General features: G+C 44.9%; 1 protein-coding gene and 1 long non-coding RNA gene across 8 annotated transcripts in view; one reads left to right on the forward strand and one right to left on the reverse strand.

Annotated features, from left to right (window-relative positions):
* Positions 1–12,356, forward strand: part of LOC149330042 (uncharacterized) — a 145,643-nt gene that overhangs the window by 96,491 nt on the left and 36,796 nt on the right. The window lies entirely within an intron of this gene.
* Positions 1–12,356, reverse strand: part of LOC149330047 (uncharacterized) — a 77,294-nt gene that overhangs the window by 13,748 nt on the left and 51,190 nt on the right. The window contains exon 4 of one of the 2 annotated variants that reach the window (XR_016285654.1): positions 3,198–3,312. The exons of the other annotated variant lie outside the window; for it this stretch is intronic. This is a non-coding gene — a long non-coding RNA (uncharacterized LOC149330047). Of the gene's footprint in view, positions 1–3,197; positions 3,313–12,356 lie in introns of those variants that run through there. 2 annotated transcript variants of the gene reach the window in all.

The raw sequence follows: 12,356 nt of genomic DNA on the forward strand, positions 1-12,356 counted from the left end.
ATTGATGAGACCAACTATAACATATGGTGTTCAAGGAGCTTCGGCCGTGCGGTTAAGCGGCAACCTGCAGTGCAAACGACGACTGGCACCAGAGGCGCAAACCTTAATATTATCGCCTGTATGTCAGCAAATGGTGTCATACACTGGACGGCTGTCGACAAAGTTCACTGGGTCGTGTTTAACGAATTTTTGAGTGATATATCAGCCCGTGTCGAAAGTGAAGAGCCTGGTTCAGAAGCCGTTTTTATTTTTGATAATGCCCCCGCTCACAGCCATGCGGAACAGGCAATCCTGGCCAGTCAGCTGCACTCAATCAAGAGGCTGCCTCCTTACAGCCCATTTTTTAACCCTATAGAGGAAGTGTTTTCGAAGTTCAAGTCTGAAGTCAAAGCTTTCCTCAGCGAGCGGAGAGACTTGGCGCTCACCACTCCGCCCGGACTGACTAAAAGGGAGCATCGGCGCAGTTTATTGCTCGACGCTGCTCCACACTGTATGCAGCAAGTACAGCGAGTAGAATGCGCTGCTTTCGACCGCCATAACTTTTCTTTTATACCAGCAGCTTTGCGTGAAGATGACATGTAAAATGTGAGATCACACTTTGCGCCACCTAATGTCCTACAGAAAATAAAACTGCATTTCAAAGACGGCCCCTTCTGTGCTTGTATAAACCTAGATTGTTAACACCGCTATAAGGCAGCCGCCAGTAGCTATTTTTGACCTAGGCTGTAAGCTCCGGTGTAGCTTCGCTCACTTTCCCTTTTAAAACTAAATAAACCGTAAAGTGAAGAACCGTTACTCCGGTTCTATGACTCGTCCCACCTGGAAGAACTCTGTATTACACTACTCCCTTTCTGTTTCTGCTAGTGGTGTTGAATCTTTATCAGAGCCTTCCGAAAACATTTCGCACCGGTTGCATGATAAGGGCCGGCAATATGAAAACAGTATGAAGGCCGTAATTGTAACTAGCATGCAGATTCAGCGCATAAGACAACCCATAATCAGCAGTGCTTGCCCAACTAATTAATACCCGACAGTCACAAGCCGCAAGAGTTGCATCAAATACTGAGGTTTAACAGCTGCTAGTGGCTCTTTGATGTTGCAAGGTATGCGAAGAAACCGAAATAGTTCATGAGAATGGGACTCACAGGCTTGCATGGCCTCAGAAATTGTCTTAACTTCGCTTTATTTCTGGCATTCGTGCTCTGCGCTCTGGAATATTCTACCGCATTCGTTTACCGCATTCGTTTTCCGCATGCGGATTAAAACAGCTGGCGCTTGTATTATTTGCGTTGGCACTGTGATTAAATTGGTTGGCGCTGAATTTGTTTGAGTTGGCGCTTGGATTAAATACGCTGGCGCTTAGATTAAGTGCATGACACTGAGATTAAATTACATAGCAGGCAGATTATATCTGTCGGCGCTCAGATTATTTCTGCTGGCACTAGGATTAAATTCAGTGGGAAAACCTGTAGATGTCATTTGCGGATTTGAACTTCGAGCGCTCTTTTAAAAAAATGTTCAAGCCAGCATAATTAGATTGGTAGGAATCCCGAGGCACGAAAGTTTCGCAAACAGACGATGATGAGATACGCATTTGAATGTCTTTGAAAAAGTCTAAAAAGATTGCATCTGTCTGGAGGTTATGGTCCATGTCCTTAAGTATGTGTTGGGTGAACACGGCCAGCTGTGTTTCACGTGAAAGCGATTTCCTGAAGCTATACTGATGCGGATAAAAGAGGTTAATTGAATCTAGGTGGGACATTGAGTTTGATGCTATAATGTTCCCTAGAAGTTTAGAATTTATGCTAGTAGGGGATATTATATGATAGCTGGGCATGCGCAATCACCTGTTTTGAGGATGGGAACAATTTGGGCTATCGTACGATCATCAGGAATACTACCCGTGTGCAATGATGGGGTAGATATTAAACGTTTAATCTAATCTAATAAATCTAATCGAGCCGATTAGATTTATGTCTATAGGGTAGAGGATACACCAGAATTTGATGGGATTTGTTCTGAGAATAGATATAACAAGCCAGGAGATAAAAATTTGTCTTCCCTTTCATGATCCGGAATAGCGGTCACTACGTGACTTAGGTAGACGTATTGCCTTACCAGAGTACACATTTCTTCCCGCCTTTATTACTTCTACTTCGGCGAGGTTCGGGTGTCTATCGAGACGTCAGGAAGTTAGAGCGGCATTTCCGTTCCTCAAAAACGAATGTTTTTATGCTGCGGAAAAGGTAACACTGGAAACTAGGCAGTTTTTTCGTGTAAGCTGGCCCTTGAGTCCGTGAAGTGTGCTGGGAAATCCGCGAGCGGCAGAAGGCCGAGTGTGCACTTGAGCACAAATCCGCTAATGCCAATCAGCTTTCGCAGATTAATGCGCTAAGCCGGCAAGCTTAGCGCGAGGAACCTTTCAATCGAAAGCCTTACTAGCTCAATTACGATAAAAACGGGCGGCGTATATTTTTTTATTCAGTTCCGATACTCCCATGGCCCACAGGGCATTATTGATTTGAGCGATACATAGAAACAAAAAATTCATTGGTTACAGGAGGGCATAACGCATACAGCAAAAAAAAAAAAAACCACTACTGTGACACAATGAAAGATAATCAAGAGGAAGAAATGGGCTTGGGCAGGGCATGTAATGCGAAGGCAAGATAACCGCTGGTTCTTAAGGGTAACGGAGTGGATTCCAACAGAAAGCAAACGTAGCAGGGGACGGCAGAAAGTTAGGTGGGCGGATGAGATTAAGAAGTTTGCGGGGATACAGTGGCGCCAACTGACAAACGACAGGGTTAATTGCAGAGACATGGCAGAGGCCTTTGCCCTGCAGTGGGTGTAGTCAGGCTGATGATGAACTGGCGGAAATATGTCAGTCGATAAACCGAAGCACGAGAATGAATACATATGCCAAGAGGAAAAAATTCACACAAGGAGGCAAATTGATATGAGAAATATAATAACGCCATTTGTGCAAATGTTGAACACTCAGATGGGCACGTTATAGAAGGCTATAATGTAACAGAATGCATGGGTACAACCAAATGAAACGCAGAATAGAAAAATTCAAAAATGACTATGGTAAGCAATCATATACTGACATCTTCCTCTTGAACTCTTCAATCTCATTTCCGAGTACAACTTGTGGTGGAAGGTGGTTCCACGCGGACGATGCATTTGGAATGAAAGAATTAATGCATATTGTTGTACAGCACCGGGGAACGCCAACTTTGCATGATCGATCAATGTGGGATGAACCATATGTGCGTCGTCAGTGCATCTCGAAGAATTCAATTCATCCTGTAAATTTTGAAGAAACAGACACATGAGTGATACTGCCCTGCTAAGGAAAAGAGGGGTTAGGGACAATTACTTTTTTTTATTTCATTGACCCTCGACAGCCCGTCATAGTTACGGGTGATAAGACGGGCAGCTCGGCTCTGTACTGCTTCCAGGTCATCAATAACATCATCAGCCTGACTATGGCCACTGCAGGGAAAAGGCCTCTCCCATGTCTCTCCAATTAATTCAAATAATCATAAATTACTTAGGTATTCTCCATTAACTCTTATCCCCAACTGCTCCCACTTCAGGCCCCAGAATACCTCCTGTAAACAGGCAGTGAATAGCATAGGCGAGATCATGTCTCCCTGCCGGACACCCTTCCGTATTGGAATTATATTGCTGACTTTATGGAGGACTATGGTAGATGTGCAATCGTTATAATTATCTTCCAATGTTTTCACATAAAACTCTTCTACACCCTTAATCCGCAATGCCTGAATGACAGCTGAGTTTTCTACCGAGTCGAATGCTTTCTCGTAATCGATGAACGCTGTATATAGGGGCTGGTTATATTCTGCGCATTTCTCTATCACCTGATTGAGAGCGTGAATATGGTCTACCGTCCAGTATCCTTTACGGAAGCCTGCCTGATCATTTGGTTGATTGGCCCCGCCGCGGTGGCTCAGTGGTTACGGCGCTCGACTGCTGACCCGAAAGACGCGGGTTCGAATTTCGATGAAGGCGAAATTCTAGAGGCGCGTGTACCGTGCGATGTCACAGCACATGAAAGAACCCCAGGTGATCGAGATCTCCGGAGCCCTTCACTACGGCGTCCCTCATAGCCTGAGTCGCTTTGGGACGTCAAACCCCAATAAACCAAACCAACAATTTGGTTGATGTAAGTCTATGGTTGTCCTGACCCTATTAGCATAACAGAGTTAGCATATTCGAATTTAGCACGGACACGTGACTTGTACACAAGAAGCTTGACAGGTGCCGCTGCTAAATAAAAATTAAATTTCAGATGTCCAAGCATGCGGTTAGAATGACGCCGAGATGTTTGTAAGATGTTAGGGGTGTCAGAATAGAAAAATAAATAAAATAGGAAACGTAGCATGAATTTCTGCGACGCAAATGTGCATTACATTACACATAGCCGCGTTAAGCGTCATTTGCCATTGCGAACACCAATTAGAGATAGGTATTAGCTTTGCCTGGAGTGATGGAACGTCATTAGTATTGTTTAATTCACTGTAGACCACACAGTCGTCTGCAAAGAGTCCTATTGAAGATGTTACATTTTTAGGGAAGTCGGTAATGTATAGAAATGCATTAGTGTGTGTGCAGTGGCACATGGTACGAAAACTCCCAACAACGGCAAGAAGAATAGGGTAGCGTCAAAACAGAAGCTTGAAAGAACGCGAACATTAATTCATAGAAAAGGAGACGTCAAGGACTTGAAAAATTACAAGCTGGTCAGTTTACTGTCCGTTGCCTATAAGGTATTTACTGAAGTAATCGCTAATAGTAGGTATAACCTTAGATTTCAGTCAACTGAATGATCAAGCAGGCTTTTGAAAAGAACACTTCACACAGACCATATTCATACTATTGATCAGGTGATAGAGAAATGAGCAGAATATAACCAAACCCTATATATACCGGGTGTCCCAGCTAAATGTAACCAAACTTTTAAAAAAGGCGAAGTGTCATAGTCTAGTGAAACCAACTGAGAGTTGTTCATAAGTCGCGTGGCCTAGTCTTGAGTATTTCTTCGCCCTTCAAAGTTAATTAATTAGATAAGTTTAATTAGCTAGCTTTTTAATTATTGTCTTCAGGAAGAAAGTGTCAATACAAAAGTTTTAGATCACCTCGATAAACCGCTAGTAGTGCTGTTTCTGTCAAGTTACGATTTACGTAGATTCATTTATTGGCATTAAAAGAAAGTTGTCACGTGACCAGCTGCTCGCTCACTTCTCTGCCCCAATGTGCACCCAAAGTCTCATCGAGGAGAGGACTTCAGAAAAAATGGATTTTATTCTTTAAGGCGCGTCTTGGGACGTTGAAGTGGCACAGTTGTCATGTGGAAGCTTTTCCTTATTGTGCGGGTTATGGTTAAAGGCTGGTAAAAAAACTGCTTTACGTAAATATTACTTTGCTGCAAATGTCTCAGTAAGCTGTTTCTCAAAGCGATCTACAACTTCTCCATTGACACCGTGTTCCTCAAGTCAATAATTAAAAAGTTAGTTAATTAAGCTTAACTAATTCGTCAACCTTGAAGAACGAAAAAATACTGCAGACTAGGTCACGCGACTATAAACAGCCCTCATTTGGTTTCAGACGGCTAGGCCACCGTGTGTTTTTTAAAAGCTTGGTTACATTGAGCTGGGACATCTGGTATATCGCGTTAATTGATTACGAGAAAGCGTTTGACTCAGTGGAAATCTCAGCTGTCGTGCAGCAATTGTGGATTAAGGGTGTAGAAGAGTGTTATGTGAAAATATTGGAAGATATCTATAACAACTGCACAGCTACCGCATTCCTCTATAAGGTCAGCAATAAAATTCCACTAAGGAAGTGTGTGAGGCAGGGAGACACGATTCCGCAAATGCTATTCACCGCCTGTTTGCACGAGGTATTCCGATGCCTGATTTGGGAACAGTTGGGGATAAGACAGGGTTAATTTGAGGGACATGGCAGAGGCCTTTGCCTTGCAGTAGGCGTAGTCAGGTTGATGATGAGGATGTATGAGACCAAAAATGGCTCAGAATACGGTTCTGTGAGCAGGACGTTAAAATTCGAGAATCGTAAGTCATTAGCATACATAAATCAGGCGGTCATTCCAGGCGAACTCAGTGTCAAGTAAGGCATCCGAACATTTAACAGATGAGCCATACGGAACCAGCGAGCGAGTGCAACAGTAGTGGAAGAGTTAAACTTTCTTCAAATGATTGTGGAAAGAGATAAGCTGTTTTAGAGACGTTTACACTAACTGCATTTTGCATTTGGGAGCTTGCGTCTGAGAAGCGGTAACCTTGAGACAAGACAATCGTATCGTCTGCGTAAAACCAAAGTAGTGTTGAACAGTCTAGCAAGCGAACAGCAGTTCATAATTTGTAGCGGTGTGCTGTAAGTAGTAATTGAGTACGTGCACTTAGGGCAGGTAGTAGCTGCTGATGAAAGGGAAAGGAAAGTAACTCGAAGAATAAGAATGGGGTGGAGCGCATATGGCAGGTCCTCTGAGATCATCAACGGCAATTCACCATTTGATACCGCAACAAAAAACCGTTCAGCTTAAGTTAAGGACAACGCGGCGAGCCATGGAAAGAAAAATGATAGGTGTGAAGTTAAGACCCTTGAAGCAGGAAGAGTGGGTGAGGGAACAAATGCGGGTTAATAACATACTAGTTGGAATCACAAGGAACAAATGGGCTTGAGGAGAGCATGTAATTCGAAGGCAGGATAACCGCTGGTCCTTAAGGGTAATGGAATGGATTTCAAGAGGAGGCAAGCGTAGCAGTGGGTGGTGGTCGCAACTGGCAAAGGACAGGGTTAATTGGAGCGACATGAGAAATGCATTTGCCCTGCAGGGGGCGCAGTCAGACTGGTGATGATGATCAAGCGCCCTTACGACGCACACAGCAAGCCAAGCACCGCGCCTTGATACAATAATATATGTGTCGTAAAGACTGGAAGACGTCTATAGCAGCTGCACAGCTACCATAGTCCTCCATAAAGTCAGCAATAAAATTCTAATAAAGAAGGGCGTCAGGTAGGCAGACATGATTTCGCCAATGCTATTCACGGCCTGTTTACAGGAGGTATTCCCAGACCTGGTTTGGGAACAGTTGGGGATAACTGTAAATGGAGTGTATGCAAGTAGTATCCGATCCACAGATGTCACTGCCTTCCTAAGTCACCCAGGAGATGAAGTGAAAAGCATGATCAATGAGTTAGACAGTCAGTGTAGAACGGGTCATGAGTGGATAATAACTAGAAGAATAAGAATGGGGTGGAGCGCTTATGGCAGGTTTTCTCAGATTATGAATGGCGGTTTACGAATATCCCAATTGGTACAAGGCGCAAGGGTGGACAGGACGAACGAAGAACGAACACGGACAAGGGAATTAAGTACTAAGACTTGAGGGGTTGTTGTGGGCTGCTTTTGGTTTAGATTTTGAATATGATGATAGGAAATGCTATTGAATACCAGTGATGTATACATATGTAAATATTTACCTCTGTGTTTGGCTGGAATCCATGATTTGCCGGGTGTCCCTGGTACGTTCATTTCACGGTCTGTTTCGCGGTTTTGGAAACACTCACGCAGGCGTAAGTTCCATGCGAACTTATCTGGATCCTGGTATAATTGGAACTGACTAAATTTCTCCCGTCATGGGGTAGAAGGTTAGACACGTAGAGAGGAACTCATTCCGATGATTTGAGTGCCAGGCTGGATACGTTCACCATGTTATCAGATCTAATGGAAGACTCGCTATTAATAGTCGCGCAGTTCTTCTCAGGGCTGACGTGTTTCTAGTAGGAGGCAGGGAACGGGGCACTGTTGTGACACCAGCCTGCCTGGGTTTCCTAAGTACTTTCGTTCTTCGAATTTCTTTTCCTTAATTATTTCTGTCGCCGTGAGATCCGGTTAGCAACGGGCATGCTCCAATTCGATTGTTTTTCGTTGACTGTGCCGTATAAGTAGGTCAGCAATGCATACTGAACGGTTGCGTAGAATACCTCTCCACTCAGGCTTCTCGTCGGCATTAAGAGCGGGGTTAGTTGCAACCGCAAACCGTTTGGTACGTTCCCCTCTCATCATCATCATCGCTCATTCTTGTCTTCGGAGGCGTGGCCGCCATTCTTGCAGATTGTGAATAAGGGTATTTCACCTAAGACTCTGCACAGTTTTTAAGAATATGCTCTAAGCTAGAGGAGGGCTTCTACCCGACAGCACCTCGTGCCGGCAATAATTGGGGGTTGCATAAAAAAAAGAAATCGTGTCATGCCAGCCGTTTGCCGCGGAATGTTCCGGATGGTGTCATAAGATTCAGCGCGTCGTGCAGCATAAACTCACTATTATTACTATTAGTATTGATCGATTAGGTAGTTGAAACAATTTTTTAAAAATGCAAAATCTGTTCAAAGGTGCCAAACTGACCAGAATGGAAAGCCTAACCAACTATACCGGGTGTTTTTTTTTAGAAGGCCCAAAATTTAAAAAAAAGGTAAATTGCTTTAGATTTATTTTAGCGCTGGGGCTATACTGGAGGCTACGGCGGGCGCCAGGCAAGAGGAAAACTGCTTTAATTAGTTCGCTGGTTAACTAAATATGTTAATTAACATTTCTAATTTTTGTTTTAGGGGCTATGTTGTATTCGCAGAATTGGAGATCGTCCTCTAAACAGTCAACCGAGAAAAAACAATTTCAATTAAAAATATTACACGCACGTTAAGAGGCGCGAAAAATTCAGCCTGGTAGGCATCTTCACACCGTAACGCAGCGGCGGGAGCGCCTCTGACGTAGTTCACTGCGCCCTGCGCTATCGCTGCTTATCTCGCTTCGCTCCGCGGCCTCTCGGAATGCCGCGCTGGAACAAAAACGCATTGGGCGCATTTGTTTTTCAGTCCCGGACTGTCCGGGACTACTTGCGGACTCGAGTCCGGTATTTGTTTTTCTCGGGCAGCCCGAAAGCTCCGCCCACCTGCTTGCATCGCCATAGCAACGCGTTCGTTTTTAGCCTATGGCAGTGCGCGGGCTGCTTGGGGCTGCTGAGAAGGCAGCAGACGATAGCTGCGCGCCGCGCTGGTAGCCATATTAAGTTAGACTCCGTGTGCATTTTGAGTGCTTTTCGTGTTCCTGGAGGTCGATATCATGCGTTAAACCTTCACATGAGCTCCGTAGCTCCTCTCTGAGCCATCGCAAGACTTTTTGTTCTTTCATCTTCGTTTATTTTCTTGAAATCCACCGCACACGGACGCGCGTTCGGAGCTGCGAGCGCGTATTGTTAGCTCGTGTCGTCAAGAGGTTCTTGTTCGCTTGTTTTGCCACATGCTGTCTGTACGCTTACCTGAAAGCATCGCAGGTGAACCACTCGTATACTGGAGTAGCTATAGAGCTTGTTGTCAACATTTTTGCGGAGGCTTTCGTCTATCCGCCTTTCCGCAACGAGTTGGGCTACTTTGTGCGAACTTCGCCGCAAGCAGTAGCGGCGAGCATACCTCCGAAGCTGAGTTCTGTAATGTACCTACGCTAAGCTGACAGTACAGTCTTCAAATCGACTCAGTATCATGATCGAGCGCACGGCGTTGCTTCGGCGTCGTAGTGGCCGTGGCTTGCATCGTCTGCTAGCAGATGACAGCGTCCTTGTACGGTAACCGAGGGGGAGCCCGGCTCTGGCGCCGTGTTCGAAAGCAGCCTATGGCAAGTAGGTCATGTGACCATGACGCTTTTCCTGTCCGAGCGGAAGCCCAGACCTGCCAGCAAGTAGTCCGGGACTGGAAAAACAAATGCGGCCATTGACACAAAGTGCAGGGCGGAGCGAGCTACGTCACAGGCGCTCACAGACGCTGTGTTACAGTGTGAAGCTGCCTACCAGGGTGACTTTTTCTCGCTTCGTTACGCGCGCAAAAAATTTTTGCATGAAAATCTTTTTTCTTGGCTGGACTGTTTGGAAGACGATCTCCAATTCTGCTAATACAACATATCCCCTAAAATAAAAGTTAATTAGCGTATTCAGTTAATCAGCGAACTAATTAAAGTAGCTTGCCTCTTACCTGCTGTCCGCCGTAGCCCTCGGTATAGCCCCAGGGTTAAAATAAATCTAAAGGAATTTACCTTTCTTTAAAAATTTTGAACCTCTCAAAAAAAAAAACACCCGGTATGCTATCGCGCCACCTTCAAGGTGGAGCTCAAGTGTCCTCTGCAATATTTTATTCGGCATCGGAGTGTTAGCTTTCAGTATCAACCAGCATGCTGCTGCAGGTAGCGTAGAAGTCCGCAATAGCAACCAAACACTGACAAGAAATCCGAAAGCCACCACGAACACTTTTTTTTTATTGGACGTTTTGTTTATCATGAACGTTCATGGAACGAAACGTCCAGTAAAAAAAAAAAAGAGCGTGTGTACGTGGTGTCTCTCGGACATCTCATCAGTGTGTGGTTGCTGCGGACTTCTGCGGTGCCTGCAGCAGCGTGCGCACTCCTCCCTCGAATTCGGAACGATGGGAAAGAAAAAAAAAGAAACTTCCTCCCCTGGGGACACCTCCGCAGGAGCAACGGGCATCCGCCCTCTGGATACCCGGGGGACAGCGAGAAGAAGAGCTGTGCTTTTAAGCACAGATCCTCCCCTTGTCCTCCACACACGGCGGCCGAGCTGTGACGCTGGTGGGACCACCAGGCACCGTTTTTTTTTTCTACAGCGATCCGCTGTGCCGGCGCTGGGAATCGAACCAACGTCGGTGGGGATATTCGCCCAAGCATTGCCAACTGGCGCGCTAACCACTCGGCTACCGTGCGGCTCTGGCTTTTGACGGCGTCGGCGAGTGCTGATAGAAGGGAAGCGAAGCAGGCCGAAACTGAGCATGCGCGGGGGATGCGGTTATCTCGAGATCGGCCGTGCCAGCAGAAACATGCTACGCGTCGAACGTGGAGCGGCCGCACTAGTGTGGAAGTGCGATACCACGTGGGGCACCAGCCCCGTCATGGTATTTCGTCCGTGCAGATGAAAGAGAGTTGGGAGTGCGAAAGCCGCAACCTGAAGCTCGATTGGTGCCATGTAAGCGTTGATGGGACCAACATGGCACGGAGTACATTGCTGTACAGATTCAGCCAAAGCGTTGAAGCACTGTGTACTGTTTATTAAATATAATACAGATTTCTGGCCCTTGCAGCCGGACCGAAGCGGAAAAAAATATCGCGAGCAATGAACGCAAAGAGGCAACAAAACAGGAAAAGGGCAAATTGGTCGAAAGAGACCAGTTACACTGTCCAGTGTCTGAAATGGAAAGTGAACAGTGTGTACTGAATATATGGGACACATCACATCGTCTAGTGTCTGAAATGGAAAATGAACAGTGTATACTGAACGAAAGAGACCAGTTACACAGTCTAGTGTCTAAAATGGAAAATGAACAGTGTATACTGAAAACATGAAACCCATCCCACTGTCTAGTACCTGAAATGGAAAATGAACAGTCTATACAGAATACATGAAACCCATCACACTGTCTAGTACCTGAAATTGAAAATGAACAGTGTATACTGAATACATGAAACCCATCACACTGTCTAGTACCTGAAATGGAAAATGAACAGTGTATACTGAATACATGAAACCCATCACACTGTCTAGTACCTGAAATGGAAAATGAACAGTGTATACTGAATACATGAAACCCACCCCACTGTCTAGTACCTGAAATGGAAAATGAACAGTCTATACAGAATACATGAAACCCATCACACTGTCTAGTACCTGAAATGGAAAATGAACAGTGTATACTGAACGAAAGAGACCAGTTACACAGTCTAGTGTCTGAAATGGAAAATGAACAGTGTATACTGAACGAAAGAGACCAGTGACACAGTCAAGTGTCTGAAATGCAAAATGAACAGTGTATACTGAACGAAAGAGACCAGTGACACAGTCTAGTGTCTGAAATGCAAAATAAAGAGTGTATACCGAATACATGATATCCATTACACACTCTAGTGTCTGAAATGGCAAATGAACAGTGTATACTGAATACATGAAACCCATCACACTGTCTAGTACCTCAAATAAAAAATGAACAGTGTATACTGAACGAAAGAGACCAGTTACACAGCCTAGTGTCTGAAATGGAAAATAAAGAGTGTATACTGAACGAAAGAGACCAGTTACACAGCCTAGTGTCTGAAATGGAAAATAAACAGTGTATACTGAACGAAAGAGACCAGTTACACAGCCTAGTGTCTGAAATGGAAAATAAAGAGTGTATACTGTACGAAAGAGACCAGTTACACAGCCTAGTGTCTGAAATGGAAAATAAACAGTGTATACTGAACGAAAGAG

The sequence above is a fragment of the Amblyomma mixtum genome, chromosome 9 (genome assembly GCF_055824585.1).
Source record: "Amblyomma mixtum isolate Tamu chromosome 9, ASM5582458v1, whole genome shotgun sequence".
In the NCBI taxonomy this organism is placed as follows: Eukaryota; Metazoa; Arthropoda; class Arachnida; order Ixodida; family Ixodidae; genus Amblyomma; species Amblyomma mixtum.